Source organism: Microcaecilia unicolor, chromosome 9, assembly GCF_901765095.1.
Source record: "Microcaecilia unicolor chromosome 9, aMicUni1.1, whole genome shotgun sequence".
NCBI classification, from domain to species: Eukaryota; Metazoa; Chordata; class Amphibia; order Gymnophiona; family Siphonopidae; genus Microcaecilia; species Microcaecilia unicolor.
Window position 1 is genome coordinate 87,117,589 of NC_044039.1, and position 20,616 is coordinate 87,138,204.

At 44.5% G+C, this 20,616-nt stretch overlaps 1 protein-coding gene across 4 annotated transcripts in view; it reads right to left on the minus strand.

Moving 5' to 3' along the window:
• STK38L (serine/threonine kinase 38 like) overlaps positions 1 to 20,616 on the minus strand; it is a 228,088-nt gene that overhangs the window by 183,606 nt on the left and 23,866 nt on the right. The window contains exon 1 of one of the 4 annotated variants that reach the window (XM_030214539.1): positions 2,784 to 2,810. The exons of the other annotated variants lie outside the window; for them this stretch is intronic. The gene's annotated coding sequence lies outside the window, so the exon portion shown is untranslated. Of the gene's footprint in view, positions 1 to 2,783; positions 2,811 to 20,616 lie in introns of those variants that run through there. 4 annotated transcript variants of the gene reach the window in all.

Below are 20,616 nucleotides of genomic sequence, written 5' to 3' on the forward strand. Positions count from 1 at the left end.
AGCCGTCCTCCAATCTGCACTGGGGGGTGGACCAAGACCCCGTCATTGGGTACGAGACCCTGGGGGAGGACCGGAGGGAGCACCTCCGGGACGGCGGTCTCTGCGAAAGGAATGCTGCTTGGGGGAGAAATTCCTCTTGAAGGAAGAGGGGGCAGAGGAACCCGACTTGCCCGGGCGGTACCGACGGGCTTCCTGCAACCGTCCTCTGGAGGTACCGGGACGAGTACTAGCCCGAGCCCTGACCTCTGGTAATTTCTTGCCCTTAGACGTGCCGAGATCGGTCACGATTTTGTCCAGCTCGACCCCAAAGAGCAGCTTGCCTTTAAAAGGCAACCTAGCCAGGCGGGATTTAGAGGCGTGGTCAGCAGACCAATGTTTCAGCCAAAGCCACCGCCGCGCAGAGATTGTCTGAGCCATGCCTTTCGCTGAGGCCCTCAAGACATCATACAGCAAGTCTGCCAAATAGGCTAAGCCCGATTCCAGGGCCGGCCAATCAGCCCTCAAGGAATGATCCGAGGGGGAAGCCCGCTGCACCATAGTCAGGCACGCCCTGGCCACATAGGAGCCGCAAACTGAGGCCTGCAAACATAAAGCAGCCGCCTCAAAGGACGACCTTAAGGCCGCCTCCAATCTTCTGTCTTGGGCGTCCTTTAGGGCCGTGCCACCTTCCACCGGCAACGCCGTTTTCTTAGTCACCGCAGTGATTAAAGAATCCACGGTAGGCCACAGATAGGCCTCACATTCACTCACAGCCAAAGGATAGAGGCGGGACATAGCCCTAGCCACTTTAAGGCTCGCTTCTGGGGCATCCCATTGAGCCGAACTTAAGGTGTGCATGGCATCATGCACGTGGAAGGTTCTAGGCGGGCGCTTCGTCCCCAGCATAATGGCAGAGCCAACAGGGGCTGAGGGAGAGACGTCCTCCGGAGAGGAAATCTTCAAAGTGTCCATGGCCTGTAACAACAGGTTGGGCAAATCCTCTGGGCTAAAAAGCCGCGCTGCAGACGGGTCATCCGCTCCATCCGAGCGGGGATCCGTCTCCTCCAAGGAATCCGCAAAGGACCGTTGGGAGACCTCAGACACGCTGCCCTCATCTACATCGGAGGAGACAAATTCCTCCAAGGCCTGGGAATCAACCCGAGGGCGTTTACCTCTGGGAACCTCAACCTCTTTACCAGACGAGGGAGCAGGGGCAGCGTTGTGCATGAGGAAGGCCTGATGCAGCAGCAAAACAAACTCGGGGGAGAAACCCCCCAGACTGTGCACTTCCGCAGCCTGGGCAACAGCCCTAGGCACACTCTCAACCGGCGCTCGCAATAGCGGGGGAGAGACATGCTGCGCATCCAAAATGGCATCCGGCGCGAAACTCCGCGAAGGAGCCGCGCGGGAAGAACGGCTCTTAACTTTAGCCGCTTCTGTGCCGTCGCCCAAATTAAGGGCGTTCATGGCATTAATGTCTCCAACCTCAAGGGCGGCCCAAGAAGAAGCCGTCCGAGCCGCGTGGCCGGCCAAGATGGCGGAGGCGAGGAGCGGGGGATGGGCGTTTATGGCGGGAAAAACCGCCACGCCGGAGGAAGGACCGGGACATTCATCGGTCACGAAACTGTCACCCAACAAGGGCGAATCAGGCTTTAAGACCCCCGCATCCCCTCTAGAAGCGCTCAAGCGACCCGGGGAGCGACCCTTTGCGCCCTCGCCCTCCGACGCCATATGCCACGAGGAGAAGAATCGGGGAACCCCCTGCCCGCTATAAAAAGGTAAAAATTACCTGCTGTCCGCTCCGAGTTGTAACGACCTGGTGTCCCAGTGAGTAGCTGCAATAGACGCTTAAATAAACGTCGAAATAAACGCCTTTAAGGACGTTCAAAATTTTTTTTTTTTTTTTTTAACGGAGCCAGCGGGAGGGGGGAGAAAAGGAGGGACCTGGCACCACCAGGTTTGCACTTGCTCAAAAGAGCCCTCAACCCCAGGCACTCAACAAAACCTAAAAATTAGGCTTGGAGGCCTAGCCAGAGCTGCTGCTGTGTGTGACCAGCACCTGCTGAGATAGAGAACATACTGAGGAGTTTCCGGCAGCACATGACCACATATAGGGAGGCAAAAGTTTGCTCTCTATCTCCACCTGCTGGTAGATGGACACAACCCACCAGTCTATGGATTGATCAGCTTGATGATATGGAACACTCATTTTTGTTTTCCATTCCTTTCCTAACAATTCCTAACATTCTATTTGCTTTCTTAGGCACAGCTGCACACTCCTGGGAAGTCAGCTGTTCACAGAATTAATTTTGGCCAAATTGATGCCTTTGCAAGCTGCAGGACATTGCCCCGACGCTGTTCTGCGTTTCCCACAGCGAGAGCAGCGTTTCACAGTCTTTGCCACCCTGGGAAAAACATGAAAATAAAACTGCAAGTAAGTTAAAGGTATACGCACCAAAAAGCTGAAAATGGAGTATGGAGTAATTTCTCTGACAGCACTACAGCCAAAATCCCTTCCAAAGTTAAGCTGAGGAGGCAGAACTACCTCAAATGCCCCCCCTTTTTTTAATCCTATGAGGAAGGAGAATTGGGGAAGCAGATGAATTGAGGGGAAGGGATTGGCACCACCAGGTGATCCCCTAAAATAAGCACCACTTACCCTAGACACCCCTAAGGTCTACTGAACTGGGAGACTAATAACAGGAGATATATCCATGATGAGACTGGGAGTTTATTTGTTGCATTTGTATCCCACATTATATCACCACCTCCTGGAGAACAAAGATAGATATCTACCAACTGACCTAGGAGCATACCATCCTATATGACAGAGTTCCGTTTAGTGCTCTCTATCTCCACCTGCTGGTAGATGGTCGTAACCCACAAGTCTCTGGATTCATCTGCTGCTGTTGAAGAGGAAAGTAATACTTTTAGAACAAATTGGAGAATATTTTTTTTCACACAACACATATTTAAGCACTGGAACCATCTCTGGAGGATGTGGTAAAAGCATTTACTATAGCTAGGTTTAGAAAGGGCTTGGATAAGTTCCTAGAGGTAGGGATCATATTAAGGTAGATCTGGAGAAGCCACTGCTTACCCCTGGGGGGTGGTAGCATCAAATCTTGCTACTTTTTGTGGGATTTTGCCAGGGGCATGTGATCTGTTTGACCACTGTGGGAGGCAGGGTTCTAGGCTCAATGGACCTTTAGTCTGACCAAGTATGGAGATTCTTATGTACTTAAGATGGATAGTTTCCAACTATGAGAGAGAAAAATCAGCTTATTCCACACAACAGCTTATAGTAAAGAGAAGTTTTCTACTAAAATGTAATATTCCCCACTGGAATCTAACCCATCCCCATTTGTCCCCGTAGGGAATGTAACCCATCCCCACAAGAATTTAACCTATCCTCACCCAGTCACGCAAGAATTTAATAGTACATAAAAAAATTGCTGTTGGCTCTCTCAGTCTCTCTCTGGGTTTGAGCTGCAGAACTGAAGACAAGGAAGGAACGGAAGTTGGAACACTCTGGTGCGCACATGTAGGACTTCTCTGATTCAGTGGCACTATGTGCTAAGAGATTGCCAAATGCACGTGCCAGTAGGTCAGATGACATCTGATGCTCGTGCCTATTTCAGAGCTGAGGTCTGTGCATCAGCCCGGGAGCAGAGAGGATTAAGGTAAAATTATGTCTTACCTGATAATTTTCTTTCCATTAGTCCCAACAGATCAATCCAGAGACGAGTGGGTTGTGTCCCTCTACCAGCAGGTGGAGATAGAGAGAACTTCAGAGTTTACTATATATAGACACGTGCAGCCATCTTACTCTCAGTATTGTCAATACCAAAGCAAGTGAAAAGCCAAGCAATCCACCATCACAGTTCACTCCTGTCTCAAGAACACCTTTGCAACCGCACCAGCGGGAGAGAAAACACCTAAGTGTCAAATTGTCAACATGAGAGTAGTCCATGCTTCATAGTTGTCCATCAGTATCCAACAATCCCTTAAGAAAGAGAGAACCTAGTGGAACAAATCAGGAACAAACACCCCTCTGGTGACTATGTACCTTAAGCCACCACACACACAATAAAGGGCAGGCCTCTGGATTGATCTGTTGGGACTAATGGAAAGAAAATTATCAGGTAAGACATAATATTACCTTCCATAGCGTCCCACAGATCAATCCAGAGACGAGTGGGATGTACAAAAGCAGTCCCCAAAATAGGGTGGGTTCCCCAAACCGGTAAAGACTCCCAGTAAAACTTAACCGAACCCTCAAGACGGAGAACGGGCATACCCCAACCCACAAGAGGGCTCACGAACATCAGATGCTAATCACGATATGCCCCAGAATGTAGAACCAGAAACCACCAACGCTAGAGCAAAGCATGGTACCAGGTTCAGAAAACAGCGAAAGCCGGACATCCAAAATCTGAGGAAAGGCGGTATGCAACAAGAAGAGAGAATTTCTCCACGCTGAACCTACATAAACATCTGCAAACCTGAACACACAGCGAAGCAGCGCAATTCAATGAAAAACTGTATACCTGTGCCCAGAAAGGAATCCAGAAGCCAAGCCACCTGAGGGACGGTGCGAGTGTCCAGGAGAAGAAAGCTGCGCTCAACTTGCAGCGATAGAGCAGCATTCAACATGCCGCAAAGAACTGCGCTGAAAAGCAGCGATGGAACAGCGCACAAATGCAGCGATGGGGCTGCGACCAACCTACCGCAAAGAAGTCATGTACAGGGATGGAGCCGCGCTCCGCTTCCCAGAATGAAGTCGCGCTAAACATCCAGCACAGGATCCGTGCCCAACCTACAGAAATGGAGATGTGTTCAACGGAACACGCTGGCGCCGAAATCTAAATGACGCGATGGAGCCGTGCTCAACAGAGAACAATAGAGTCGATTCCAACCTGTTATCAATAGAACGGTGCCCAACATGTGGCCAAGGAACTGCGTACAACTTACCGCAAAGAACATAGAGAAACTGCTCAACATGCCCCAAAGCAACCGTGCTCAAGATGCTGCAACGGCGATGAACTCAACATGCAGCAACAAAGCTATGCTCAACATGTAGGAATGAAGCTGTGCTCAACCTGCATGAAAAGAGCCAAGCTCAACATGCCACAAGGAAGCTGTGCTGTTCTCAACATAGAACAAAGAACACAGATGGAGATCCGGAAAACAGCCATAAAGGCACTGCCAGGTGAGACTTGGCGTTTATCCAAAGCTCCAGAGGAATATGAAAGTAACACTGAACTAACCTCCTCAAATTAAAGGAAGCAACACACAGCCACAAGGCAGAAAGGAAGAAACAACTTGCCAGGCCAAAACGCAAAATGAAGCCAGCCTCTAAAAGGAAAGTGATTAAAACCAGCTAATGGAGAGAAGCCAAGCAAATCAGAATCTCCCTATGTCAAGGAGAAAAATACTGTAAAAAAAAAAAAAGAAACAAATAGCAGGGGCTTCACCAGCAAATGCCAGGAGCACCAAAGACCTGACTCCTGAAAGGGAACTGCCCAGCAGCCGTAAAAGACTGACAGTCAAGAAACATAGACCGAGCCTGCAGCCTACACGCAGACAGCAAGAGACCCCTTCAGTTCGAACTGACAGGAGAAGACCTCCAAATCACAAAGGTACCGATCCCAGAAGGACTCAAGACCAGACTTAGACGCCGGAAGTGAAAATGAAAGAAACTTTGCAAGCGCTCCCTTAGACGATCTTACCTCAAGCAGACCAAGCTGGACGGCCTGAGCCAGAGCCAGGACAACTGCGTTAGCTGAAGCAAGGCTCGCTGGTCTGATCCGAGCAAGGCTTGACGTTCCGATCCGAGCAAAGCTCAACGTTGAGATCCGTAAGCCGACCTGACAGCCTGAGTTGTAGCCAGGCCCTGGGCCGAAGAAATCTTAACAGCCTGAGCCCGTTCACCGGTCGAAGCCGGAGCAAGGACGCCGGCCTGAGCCGGGATAATATGAATTGCTTCAGCCGAAGCAAGGTCGCCAGCCTGAGCCGGGATAATATGAATTGCTTCAACCGAAGCAAGGCTCGACGGCCCGATCCGAAACAAGACTCGGCGGCCTGAGCTGAACTCAGGCTTGACGTCCAGAGCTAAGGCCAGATTCAATGGCCTGAGCCAGAGCAAAGCTCGAGAGCCTGAGCAAGGCCAAGAAAGCTCTATGGCCTGAGCTGGAACAAAGCCCGACGGCCGGAGCCGGAGCAAAGTCAGCAAAACTTGACGGCCGGAGGCAGAGCAACGAGCCACGGTCTAAACCATGTACCGTGTTCAGTTTTCCCTGAAAAGAAGTTCCCTCATCAGAAAAACTGAGCCGGAGCAAGGCTCAACGGTTAGATCAAAGGAGAGGCTTGATGGCCTGACCCCAATAGAGGCTTGACTGCCTGAGCCTGATCAACGGTTGATCTGCGCCAGAGTAAAGTTTAACAGCCTGAGCCGTAGCAAAGCTGAAGCAAAAACCTACTGCTGCAGCAGGAGCAAGGCCCGACGGCCTCAGCCACAGCAAGGCCCGACGACCTCAGCCGGAACCAGGCCCGACAGCCTCAGCAGGAGCTAGACCTCAACCTGCGCCAGGCCGATGGCCTCAGATGGAACAAAGCTAGACGGCCTCAGCAGGAGCCAGGCCCGATGGCCTGAGCCAGGCCCTCCATCCACATCTGGAGCAAGGCCTGACGGCCTCAGTCTGAAGAATCCTCAACAGCCTCAGACTGACAAAGACCCGGCGGCCTCAGCCGGCACAACGCCCGACAGTCTCCGCCGGAAAAAGGCCCTACAGCTTCCACTGGAAACCGACAATTTCAGCTGCAACAAGGTCCAGATGGATCAAATCTATCCGCTCTCCTGCACCACTAGCGCTGTCCATCAACAAGGGAGACTACAGTAGACAAGAGCAGCTCCTGAGTCCTCCAAATAGGATAAGAGAGTCATTCCGTGTCAAGTGGACCAATTTTAAAGGTCGTCCCCACCTCACCATCTCAGATTTTGATGAAATTTGGTACATAGTTTCTTTATGATAAAAAAACTAAGCTGTGCAAAATTTTAGTTCAAAAGACGAAAAATTGGAGGTTCTAGGGGACCTCAAGTAAAGGGTTGCAAAATGTCGCCTGAGCAAAAATGACATTTTGGGCCAACTTCCAGAAGCTGTAAAACTGGAAGATTTAGTAGTACAAGGGGGATATTTGGAGAACCTGCACTACTTTTAGGGCTTAATGAACTGGCAAAACCCCATGTTCCTAGTCCTCTTACTTTTTGAATGGTTTAGGCTCAAACTTTGCCAAAAAAAACGGCAAAAATCAATTTACAGCGATGTTGAGGCTGCTGTAGTTTCTAAACTAGTTGGCCTTTCAGGTTGATTTTTGGTAGGTGTACTAAATGCATAGCTGTAATGAGGCATTCCAATTTGCAGCACTTTCCTTCAAGTGGTTGAAAACTTATAAGCGTTCAAAGTTGGTATAAAAAGCATTTTTGCCCATTTTGGGCTATCTTTGATGCCCTTGATCTCCAGTGGGACAGCTTCAATATTCTTTCTTTTAGCACCGTTAGAAAGAGCAGATTTCCTTCTATCAGAATATGTAGTTTTCATTTTGGAGTCTCTCCATATAAGGATTGCAAAAAAAGTGTTTTTTGGCCAGTATTGTTGAATGATAGATGAAACGGATATAGGGCCCATCGATGTTTCTAATTGCTGTATAAGTCACTCAGTTGCTTTAAGCATGCGTTGGTCCATGGTGGCTACGCCACTACCAATTCAATAGGAAGTGGCAACCTCATCGCCAAGAGGTCACGCCCGATAGCCAGGCAAGTCCAGCCACTTGGCACAGGTTCCCAAGCCTGAAGGTGGGCATCTTACTTGAGGTTCCCAAGCCTCATTTGGTTGTCTTTGCCTAGTTTCTCAAGCCTAATGGGGGTGTCTTAATGGTTCCCAAGTAAAACCTCAGTGCTGAAGTGACAAGAATTTTTCACTGATAAGTTTCACTGCTGTTTCTGGAAATGTATACTGTCGTCCAAATGCTGTAGTTGCTGGTACTGGAAGAACTGCTAGAATATGCTGTTCAGAAATCCAACAAGAATCTCTTCTGCTAGGCCAATGAAATGATCGTGCAGGTCCACATGGATGCATAAAGTTGACCAAGGCATCATGTTCTTCAAATGATGTGTCACAGACATTGCCAATCCACCATTTGTTGTCATAAACACAGGCAACATACTGCCCAGGCTGAAGTTGAGACACATTTATGCCAGGTACACTCACTGGGTCATCTGACTGACAAACTTTGACAACAAATGAGGAGGAATCATTTGACACTCTACTGACTGAAATTTGGTTCAAGTCAATGGGAATAAACTAGTGATTTTCACGAGTTCCAGCAACTGTGGAAGCTTTACTGAATCTTTCCTCTTGTGCAGATCTTGAAGATTCAATTTCATCCTTGGAAACAAGTGTAGTGCGATCTGTATGAACCCACTGCTTAAACTCGATTGTTTCACCTGGGTCAGCATCACTGAACACTTCTGTCAGGTAATTTTCAAGCACATCTTTACCTGGACATATTTCACACCTGTGAAGCATGCATTCTTTGCATTCCAAATTGCACACAGTTTTAGCCATCAGTGCTTTGTAATCTTCGTTCAGCAGATGGCTTCCAGCAAACATAAGCTTCACATTTTGATGAATGACACAAACACACACTGAATGCATACCAGATGAGCCAACAGTGACACACCATTTTGGCCTTAACTCACAAAATTTGGAAAAAACCCACTTCTGGCCCATTTCGAGTACGATATGCAACATACATTTCTTTTAGATTGCTAAGCAGCAAGCGCTTTTGCATTTGAATTTTTTCAGTGCCAGTTTTGACAGAGACAAAATCTTTTTTCCCTGGGCACAGTCTACTGAATTCATCATCTTCAAAAAAGCCAAGAATTTTTTTTTCCGTTTCTTCTGGTAAAACTTTACCTTTCTTCTTGTCTGGTTTTGCCAGAATTCCACAAACTGATTTCAGAGGCAGTTCTTTCAAAAGACCAGCTGTTTGGTGCTAAAGTTAGTATTTGCAGTTTTTCTGCATGATTTGCTGAAACTTGGACTTTGTTTTTCAACTCGTTTAGCAGGTCATCATAATCAGAACATTTGTCACATTTCTGACTGGTAGAAGTTTGAGTTTCAAACTCATTTAGGTCTAAGCCACCAGCAACTGCAAGATGACGACTCAAAGTATTTTGCACTCGCCTGATTTTGCGCTTGGTGTAGCCTCGTACATCACGCTTGCTGACTTTTTTGAACTTTAATGGAGAAATACCAAGAGATGTCAAACTTGTGTTCAACTTGCCAGAAATGTCACCGTGTTCATCATCTGCTGTTGTTGATGATGATAAAGAATCAGCAGTTCTGTTACTGACGTCTTTTCGACAAGATGGACATAGTTTCTGACCCGGCACAAATATTTTGCTTGTTAAGGCCTTTAGCTGGGCTGCTAGTGTGTCATCCAGCACTCTTAAGCCCCTTTTTGCATTATGACCACCTTTGGAAAATGGGTTACAGCAGGTTCTTTGCAAAAATTCAAACTTTTTCAACAGTAAGGATTCATGATGAAGGCAAATAGTTGATCCAGCATCGAAAAGTTGACCAGAGCGCTCTTGTAACAACTTCTGTTGATCAGGCAGAAGCTCTTCAATTAATTTCAAACCTTTATTTTTATTGTATGTCAGTAAATGACACTCTGATGTACTTGAACAGCCAACTGAGCAAAGTGGAAATTCATCTGATCTTTCTGGATCCATTGATGACCATTAGCATCAGTTCAACAAACGCATTTATTCTTGCAATCAGGTTTTCAATGGGTAAAATTTTACTTCAGTCTAAAGTGAATAATATCTTCATTTGTGGCATTTAATTCAATATAAATGAGCCTGTCGGTGCAGGTGCGAGTTTCTTCAACAAGAAGTATGTATACAATGGTTTCCACCCTGGATATTAGTTTACTTGAACACAGTTTTATAACATAATGTTTAAAGAAAACTTCTTTAGCCAGTTAGACTTGGCCAATTATGATTGGTGAACCCTGTTGCAAGGCAGAATTATTTGTTTCATTGCCCAATTGTATGCTTCTGGTACCTCCTGGCTCCTGAGTGTCTGTTGCTAGGCTTACTTTGATGCCTACAGTTCACTAAGAGGTCAAACTGTAGCAAGGGTGAAGAAACACCAGCAACAGACACTCAGACGCCTTGCAACAGGGTCCACCAATCATAATTGGCCAAGTCGGTCATCCTAACTGACTGCAGTTTTCTTTAAACCTGTTATGAAACCTGGCCTCATCCTTCCACATCCTAAAAAAACATTCCTGTTTTTTAGTTTTCTTGAATACAGTTTTATAACATAATGTGTTCTTTATTTTAAAAAATTGGTGCTTTTTGAAAGAAGAATCACTTTTACTACACTTGTATCAAGGGTGTAGTGAAGAAATCACAGGCTGCTGCCCACAAACATTTGAGGGCATTTTTGAAATCCTTATATGAAGAGACTCCAAAATGAAAACTACATATTCTGATAGAAGGAAATCTGCTCTAACGGTGCTAAAAGAAAGAATATTGAAGCTGTCCCACTGGAGATCAAGGGCATCAAAGATAGCCCAAAATGGGCAAAAATGCTTTTTATACCAACTTTGAACGCTTATGATTTTTCAACCACTTGAAGGAAAGTGCTGCAAATTGGAATGCCTCATTACAGCCATGCATTTAGTACACCTACCAAAAATCAACCTGAAAGGCCAACTAGTTTAGAAACTACAGCAGCCTCAACATCGCTGTAAATTGATTTTTGCCGTTTTTTTGGCAAAGTTTGAGCCTAAACCATTCAAAAAGTAAGAGGACTAGGAACATGGGGTTTTGCCAGTTCATTAAGCCCTAAAAGTAGTGCAGGTTCTCCAAATATCCCCCTTGTACTACTAAAACTTCCAGTTTTACAGCTTCTGGAAGTTGGCCCAAAATGTCATTTTTGCTCAGGCAACATTTTGCAACCCTTTACTAGAACCTCCAATTTTTTTGCACAGCTTAGTTTTTTATCATAAAGAAACTATGTACCAAATTTCATCAAAATCTGAGATGGTGAGGTGGGGACCCCTGGTCCACTTGACTCAAGACCCAATACCTCAGAATGGGAAGAAACGAAAGCCACTTGTTAGCCAATGAATACAGACACAATGACACACAGACCGACAGGTCCCTTGTGCAGCCTTTCAACCCACCCCTAAGGATGGTGACGAAGGAAGCTAGCACGCACCAGAGTCCTAGACTGCAGCTTGTGGAAAAATCCAGCCGCCTGAAACAGAAGAGCCCACATAGCCAGAAGGGAATTAACCAAGGACTAGAGAATCATTCTCAAACACCCAGAGCCTGTGCTGAAGGAAGCCAGGAAACGCATGTAAAATTATAAAGTCTACTGAGGCAGTGCTGAACAGCTCCAGACAGCAAAGCAGGTGGATGGACACATCCTGTGCATGGAAACCTGCAGAAAATAAAGAACTGCAGTGAAAAAAGAACAGGCCTTCCAGCAGCATGGAAACAGAAAAAATAAAGAAGCTAGGCACATGAAACTTGTATTGACTGACACTGCATTAGACAGCAGACTGGACTACCGGATTTATTGTCTGCCTGCTCCATGAAAAACATAAACCCATAGAAAGACCCAGAGGCCACTCAGCATAAATTAGAGACAAAAGGGCCCCGGGCCCCCACAAGAAGGGCCAGCAACATGTACAGCCCCAAGGAAACCAAGAAATCATAGATGAGGCAAAAACCTTCATCGACAATAGCAGGACGCATATAACTCTCTCCTACTGCCGCAGTCTCGAAAACCGAGACCCGGGAAAACGCACCAAAGAAATGAGGAGCCGCCCCCAGGCTGTCCCCGCTAAACACTGAAGAACTCTGCATCAGAAAAACAGAGAAGCGAGCGGTTTACCACACACGCTCCCTTCTCCCCAGGCAGTCGACGACCAAATTCTGGGCAGGACCCAAATCCTACCACTCGGAGCACTTCCCCGCTGTGACTCCGATAACGTCCGGGAAACAGAACCGTCTGAAAAGCGCGAAGGCCAAAAGCCCTGCACAAGATGGCATCCGCTACGGCGAAAAGCCCGCCAAAACCAATACTGCGGACTAAAAATTCTAGTGGAGAGCATCACCCCCGCTTGTTACAACCTGAAAGGTCCCTGGAAACTCGCAATCTCCCCCAGAACCAAGCGAGGCCCAAGCTCCGAGCACAGTTCTCCGCAATAAAAGAAGTAAAAAAACAAACACTCTTACCTCACAGAAAGGAGAAAATGAGCCCAAAGGAGGAAAATACCAACCATTGCTGTATCCCCACAGAGCTATCACCATCTCTGCTACTTCATTCGGCCGTGCATCCCATTTTCGTGTTTTTTTTTTAAGACAGGAGTGCCAGGGAAGCCATAACTCAGAGACAAGTTATCACCACAGCATGGAAGCAGCGCAGGGGTAGGGGAGGAACCTGGCCCACCAGGTGTACCCCTTACTGGCCCAATCTGGCCACGAACCCCTAGCTCAACAAAATCTGAGGGAACAGGCGAGGATCAGATTTCAAAGCGCTCAACTAAACCTGAGGGAACAGGCGAGGAGCAAACTCAATCCAGAGAGCTGCACAGGATGTGTCCATCCACCTGCTGAGATAGAGAGAATACTGAGAGTAAGATGGCTGCACGTGTCTATATATAGTAAACTCTGAAGTTCTCTCTATCTCCACCTGCTGGTAGAGGGACACAACCCAATTGTCTCTGGATTGATCTGTGGGACGCTATGGAATAGTAACATAGTAAATGACAGCAGATAAACGGATCGGTCCAAGAAGTCAGCTTGGCCCTATCCTTATGTTCCAACTGTAGGAGTTGCCCTCGAAGCCCACTCCAGCCTATTCATCTTCTCATTTGCAGGACACAGACCATAAAAGTCTGTCCAGCACTATCCTCAAGTTCCAGCCACTAAATTTGCTGTCTAAACCCTTTCCAGCCCATCCTAAACCAGATTGCCAATATATCAGACTGTACAGGTCTCCCGGTACCAGCCCTAGTTTATCACAGCCAGAGTCGTAGTCACTCGACGCATCCATACACAAGCAGCCATTTAAGTTTAGGGTTTTTTATAATTTCCATTTTCTAATTAGAGATTCTCTGTGTTCATCCCGTGCCTTTTTGAATTTCATAACCATTTGTATCTCTACCACCTCCTTAATGGCAACTTTCCGCATCTGTGCTGTTAAAGCAAGGAGGAGGAGACAGCACTCAAAGAACTTGGTACTGGCGCAAGTGCAGCATACACTTCCACGAGAACACCTTCTGTCCCCACGGGAACCCCACAGGAACTACTTCCGTCCCCACGGGATACCCGCAAAACTGCTTCCGTCCCTGCGGGAATCCTGCATATAACTATGCGGATTACAAAACATTAACATATATAATCCCAAACACCTTAACACTTAACAAAAACACTAATCACACTAAGAATAAAAACAAAATTCTTCCACACCAACTTCTGCAAGAAAAATTAAATCCCACTTACTGACTAAAGACATGCATGCATATTGCCTTCAATTCTGAAATGCTGCACTTCCTAAACTGATCAGTATATATCAATAATCAGATCTGTGATGCTCAACCACTGTCACAAAAAACCTTTGGTGTAGACAGCAAGCCTATGCTTTCATTAGAAACCATCCGTGCATTCAAGATTGGAAAACCAAAGATCCTCAGTCAGGTTTTTGAAATCCCCATAACTGGTCCCTATTTCTCCTTCCTGACTTTCCCCACCATCCCCAACTAAAACTGTTGCAGGTCTGCCGTCCATAGGTCCTGTTTGCTACATAGTTTCTGAGTAGCATATTTGCAGAGTTTTGCTTGCTTTACAATATCTGGCAATGGAGGGGATTTGTGTTGCTGTTACTAAGGTGACACCAGAATTTGAATATATATTTGTTTTATAAGTCAGAAATCTGGGGCTGATGTTTTGCACATTAAATATTTAGTTATTTTCTTCAGCTATGAGTTGTAGTGTTCAATGTATCACATACATGAACATTGTCAGATATGTCACTACAGAAGAAAGGTTGAGAACCACTGCCTTAGACCATCTAAACAGATTTTTAAGCAAACGCAAGTACTTTGCAGTTAATTAGAATTGCAACAAAGTAAACAGGTACAATATTACAAGCCTGATTTGAATCTGTGTGCCCTTCCCAAATTTGACCTCTATGCAAGTAAATTTTAAAGGTAATTTTATTGGGGGGAAAACAAAACCATGCACACATACAAAAATACTGGAGTAGGGGTAATTATTTGCACACACATTCACAATAAACTGGGAAATTTGTACTAAACATTAGGTATAAAACGTTGAGTGGGTATTTTCTATGAGATCATTTTCAAAAGGAAGCATGTGCATACTTTCCTTTTGAAAACTAGCATTCCACACATTTTAGGAAGCCTGAAGTAAAAACTGCCCTCCTTTTGTATAATAAACTAATGGCACTTTACTTTTGTTAGCTCTATATTATTTACTATTTTGTTTCCAATTTATTTTACTTATATTTGGTTTGTTTCACACATTCAGTTTAATGAAAACATGTTTACACATTACAACTTTCTGATGTGCAGAAAATCAATTGTGTGCATGTTAATCCATGTTGAATAACTTTTGCATGCACTACATATTTAAGGCATACTAATGAATCCAATGTGTGTTTACAAATACGCATCCCTACTATTTAATTCAAAATTATACTTAGTAACTGCATATCCAGTATGCTCAACATTAAAATCCACACACACACTAATCACCCCCAGCCATCCTATAAATCATCACATACGAACATTTAGAACAACTTAGCTCCCAGACTAATCATATCATAGATGTAACTAACTCTGCCATATGATCTAACAGTGGAATCAAGCAATACTCCAAAATTTCTCAGTCAGACATAAAAGGCACCCCTTCTCCAATCATAATATTTCTCTCCAGAAGGTCCTCCTTCCCACCTAAAGGTCTTTCATGTTACATCAATTTCAATTTATTCTCCTGTAGCAACATCACTACTAACTAAAATTTACACATCAGTGAAAAAGAAACATTTCAATCCAGATTATCTAATAAGCTTACACATCAGAACCACAAATATTAAAAGACAAATGGGGACAAAACTAACCCTAAAGCAAATCCCGAGGGCTCAAACAACTTTGGCTAACAACCTGGCAATTATCCTGCAAAACAGAGAGCCCCTCCCCTCCCCAATATCCACTGATGACAACCATTCAATCGTTAATTTATGCTTCACCATATAACACTTATCCTATATAATAATTCTCACCTCCAACATTCGAATGTGCCTGGGACCGTGCCTCCCTCGGAGGTGGTCTGCTAGGCAGGCACGCACTGACGTCAGTGACAGCTGATACCAAAGCAAGGGGAGGAGTTACTCCTCCCCCTGCCTGGGAATCAGCTGTCATTGCGCCGCTCCCTGCCACTTCGGAGCAAGTGGCAGGGAGCGGTGCAACACAGACCCCCCCCTCGCCCACCGAGTTCCACACTCCACCCTCTCTCCGATTACAACACCCTCCCCCCCATGTTATGGCCCACTGGACCCCCCCCTTCTTGGCAAAAACCGTCCCCCGCCACCGTCCAGTACCTGTGCTGATGGGGGACCCCAACCCCCGTCAGCCGAAGTCCTGGAAAGGAGTAAGCAGGGCGGAGAGGTAAGGATAAGGAAATGGGTCATTGAATGCCATCTGGAAGGCTCTTCGGGACCTGATGGCGGTAGTAAATGTTTCAGATATAATCTTATTGGAGAGTTACATGGACAATTTGATTGAACCCTTTTAGAGAGTGAAAATTTGATATAATAAATTAAGTTCTACACAAGCTAGAAGTGGTTATGATCCTGAAAATGATAATGGACCAGAAACTTTGAATGATAAGGTGGATGTTATTGTGGATGATTAATGTCGAGATTATTGTTTTTCCCAGAGTTCCAGGTATGACTCCTAAAGTTTTCCTCAAAGTATTTCCTTAATTATTACTTCAAAAGGAGTGAAGCCTGTGAATTTGAATTAGAGACTTAAGTATATGTATTGTTAAATAATTTCTGTTTTTTAAGAGAGAGAGAATGTAATCAGATATATTAATTCTAACTAAAATCTGGACAATAAGTATGTTCTCAATGAAATTAATTGACTATACACATATTTGGTCTTGAAGAAGCCAACCAGATGATCAATGTGGAATAATGAATTAGATGAGTAATATCTAGGGATAATCAGGTTAATACCATGTTTTCTTTTTACTGTTTAGTTGATCTCCTTGTCTTATCTCACTCTCCCTATTTTTCTTCACTTTGTGGTCTAAGAAAGAGAAAGATTGAATATAATCCATATATCTAGTTGGGATTGTTTTCTTCTTATCTTGTATTAATGTGCAGTCATCTCTGTATTACTGTTTGCAAGTGTCCCTTGTAAAACGAAAAATTATAAATAAATTATTAATATATATATATATATATATATATATATATATATATATATATATATTTAGATTTTCAATCAAGCCCTTTTCCTAAAACAGTGTTACACCAGTCTATAATGCTCCTTCAACCCTGGGTTCAATACTAGCTTTTACTGAATTCGCTTTACCACCAACTTCTTGAAATCATCTGGAAACAAACCTTTTAATGATGCAGTATGAATCCCATCTTTCTATTAAACCCTCCCTAGCTGTAGGTCATGGATCCAAGGTACAATATGTAGTTCACACCTTAGTCTCCAAAAGCTACTTACCAGTTATCAATTAAGACACTAGGCCACTTCCCTGATCTTTCTCCTGACCTTCACTCACCCTCAACTAATTCAACAATACAGCTCATATTAGCAGTCAATTAGGTCTCCTACCACAAATCCTTTCCCAATCCTCATTTCAAAGAGCTTACAAGTTCATTTGACATACTACCTATTAGTTGAAATCTAAGTGGTTTACAAAATAACATGGGGAAAGGAGTGGGCATGGACAAGATAAAGGCATGGCAGCAGACAAGAGGGAGTGAAGAGAAGGAACATAAAAACATAAGAACAGCCATACTGGGGCAGACTGATGGTCCATCTAACCCAATATCCTACTTCCAGCAGTGGCCAATCTAGGTCACAAGTACCCAAAAGGAAAGGATACAATAGAACATAAAAGAAAAACTGGGTGGAAAGAACATCTTGGAGGACATCAGTGCACTCTCTCCAGTACAAAAATGCCCTGCAGGCCACACCAACCTAAATTAATCAGATGTGAATAGGTATGCTGATTAGATATAAATAGTTCAGGTGAGATTTAAAAGTGAAGAGGAAGGGTTTCAATCTAAGACAAAGAGGTAAACAGTTCCAAATTACAGGTGCTGAAAAGCTCCTGAAATGCTAAAAGCAGGAGAGGCATATGGTTTCCCAATGAACCTGGTGATAACAGGGGACAAGAAGACAGTGATGGCAAGATTGAAGAGCTCTCCATGAAGTATAGGGTTTAAGGAAACTAGTAAAGAAGAGTGGAGAATCCAGAAGACTGAATCTGGTGACAGGAGAACTACCTTAAATGGTATTAAATAAAATACTGGAAGTCAGTGCTTGGTTTGAAAAGTGGGGGGGGGGGGGGGGGGGGGGGGGGGGGAAGAGGGAAGGGAAAGAAACATGATCAATTTTTTTTTTCTTTCCATGAAGGAGCCTAATAACCATGTTTTGCACCAGCTGGGCTCTGTGGATGTGGGATGCAGGGAAACCAAGGAAAGGGAGTTGCAGTAATCAAGCTGAGATGACCACAGCTAGCAGCCAACACAGATAGATGGAGAGATGACAGATGATCTAATCTGGTGCAAGGTGAAAAGCATGAGGACAACACAGGAGATATGCTGATGAAAAGAAAGTTCCTGGTCAAGGTAGAGGTCATGGTGTAGGGCACCAGAAGTGGTAGAGCAATGATGAACTACAAAGGAGTGGTCAGTAAGGTAGGAACACATTTTATCTAACTTGCCTTTGCCCCAAAAATATTTCATACTCCACCAATGGGTCTTCTAAACAGTCCTGTAATGTACCTGCACCAACTATTTCACAATCCAAGTCCCTTAGCCCTTTTCTTTATCTTCCAATTTGTCCTTCAATATATGTTTGCCTGGCTATTCTATTAACCTTACTATATTTCAATTTGTGTTCCTTCCAGGTAGACTTATCCACAAAACTTCTGTCTATTCTCGTCTTCTTGTTTCAAAATACAGAGGTCACTGAGAATCAAGCCACCAAGGACTAATGCACCTTTTAATCGTTTTCCACATGGCAATGCGATCTACTAGTACAGTCAAATTAGCATTCCAATATTTTATTAGTTTGACTAAAGAAATAATTATCTGGTGCACTTCAAGGCTTCCAGAAATTTAACTGGTTGCAAGAAAGCTATAATGTGCAAATCCTATATAGATTAAAATTGCCTAAATAATGGGATATGTATTAATTCTAGAAAATCATCTAGCAACTTTTGATCCCACTTTGGAGCCTGATAGCCAAAAGGTTACATATAGCATCTTAAATTCAAAAGGACACAAAACAAATTTCAGAGAAACCTGTAGGAGTATTTACCTGCAATCTCACCTTTGCTAGTCTTGGCCTATACAAGCCTGAACCATTCTGTTATAACAATATGGATACCTCTGCCTGTGGCCTCCATACATCTGTATTCATAAGAAACCAGCTTTTCTACAAAAGGAAAATTACTGCCGAGCATACCATGATTACTTCATCCAAGGACATATTTGTTGCAAACTAGCCCAGTTATCTCCTGGGAAGAATGGAAGAGAGACACACAGATGGCTCTAGGAGTATGGGATCCGACAGGGAGGTTTGCATGCCATTGGTAACAGGTTCTTTGCTATAACAAAGGCTTCTCTTCATGACCATTAATTTGGCTGGACATCATTACACCGGCTGTGATTGGTCCACAAGTATCAACTGACCGATGGATGCCAATGTCGGACTGAAGGAGAACAGAAAAAAGAAGACTAGAAGACCTGCGGGAGATTAGAAGGCTCTGAGAGAGAGATCAAGAGGCTGATTTCCTACACCACTGAATTACACACCTTGTAACAAACTGACAAGGTTAATTCACCTACAATACACAGCATCATCCGAAAGACTTATCGAGGGGTGGATTCCAAGATGGATGCTAGCACCTAGACGTGTTTGGACCTCGCTATTCCTTGCAAAGTAATGCCAAAAAGATGAGGGAGAGCGCCAGCTCAAGCTTCCCTGACTCCTTCCCTCTTACCTTCGGGCCCGATGGACCTTTTCGCGAGGCCCCAAGGACAAGCTATGGTGGTTGGGAGCGGTCCATTTGGAGCCGCCAGCGTTGCTGAGGTTTCTGCAGCTCCTGGGCTCGATGTCACGCTGAGCCCCGACCCACGAGCGCCCCCCTCCGCAGCTGCAGATGATCAGCTCCCCCTCTCTGAGATCGACGGGGCCCCCGCCACATAGCAAAGAGGGCACGCCATCGCGAGAAGCCCAGGAACAACTAGAGAGGGGGATTCAACTGGATTCCCTTTCCGGGAACCAGACTGAGACCAAGGAGGTACATATTCCTGCTTTAGGAATTGCGGAGCAAAAAGGGACAGAGCGGTGCAAGGAGCCAGAACGTGGAGATATACCTCTCATGCAGAAACCGGCAGAGGTAACTTTAGAATCCCTTTGGGATTTGATTTCTAATTCAATACAAAATTCTAGATGCCAACATGAGGTACTAACTAAAAAGGTAACAGAAATGGAAAAAAATTTTGAAAAAATAGAAGATGTGAAATCTTTGGCAACTCGTGTTGAAATTGTTGAAAAGAATGTAGTTTATTTGACAAATTTACAAACGGATATGCTGAAAGATTTAGTGATAGTGAGGAAGAAATCTGAAATGTATGAAAATCATATGAGAAACTATAATTAAGATTCTTGAATTTCCCAAAAGTAAAGATGGTACCCCCAATTGATATGATAAAAAGATATCTTACTGAAATTATGGGAGTTCCTGAATCTGCTATGCCACCATTTACTCAGGCATATTATATTCCTCAAAAAGAAGAACAAAACGATTTAAACCTGACTGCTCTACTGGAAACCTCTGAAACAGAGCAAGCCAAAACAGAAACGTTGGTGGCCACTGTGGCCTTGCTGCCTGATAAGCAGTGGCTCTTTAAGATGTTTTTCAAAAACAAGGTTAAGTTATTCTTGGGTCTGAAAATCAACTTGTTTCCTGATGTTTCATGAGAAACCCAAAAAAGGCGGAAACAATTCTTGTTATTGAAACCGGCTGTTCTCCAGATGGGAGGTATACCTAAGATTTCCCTGTAAATGTATCATAAGATACAATTCACTTAAATATGTTTTTATGAAGCCTTCACATTTGACATCATTTGTTGCCTCAAAAAGGTTTGAGATAGCTCAAATAGAAGAAAAAATTGTCCTTAGTTCTAGGTGCATATCCCTGAATTTGATTTCCTTTTTTCTACTCAATTTGATTATATTGGAATCCAATATTATGTGGACTTGAGTAAC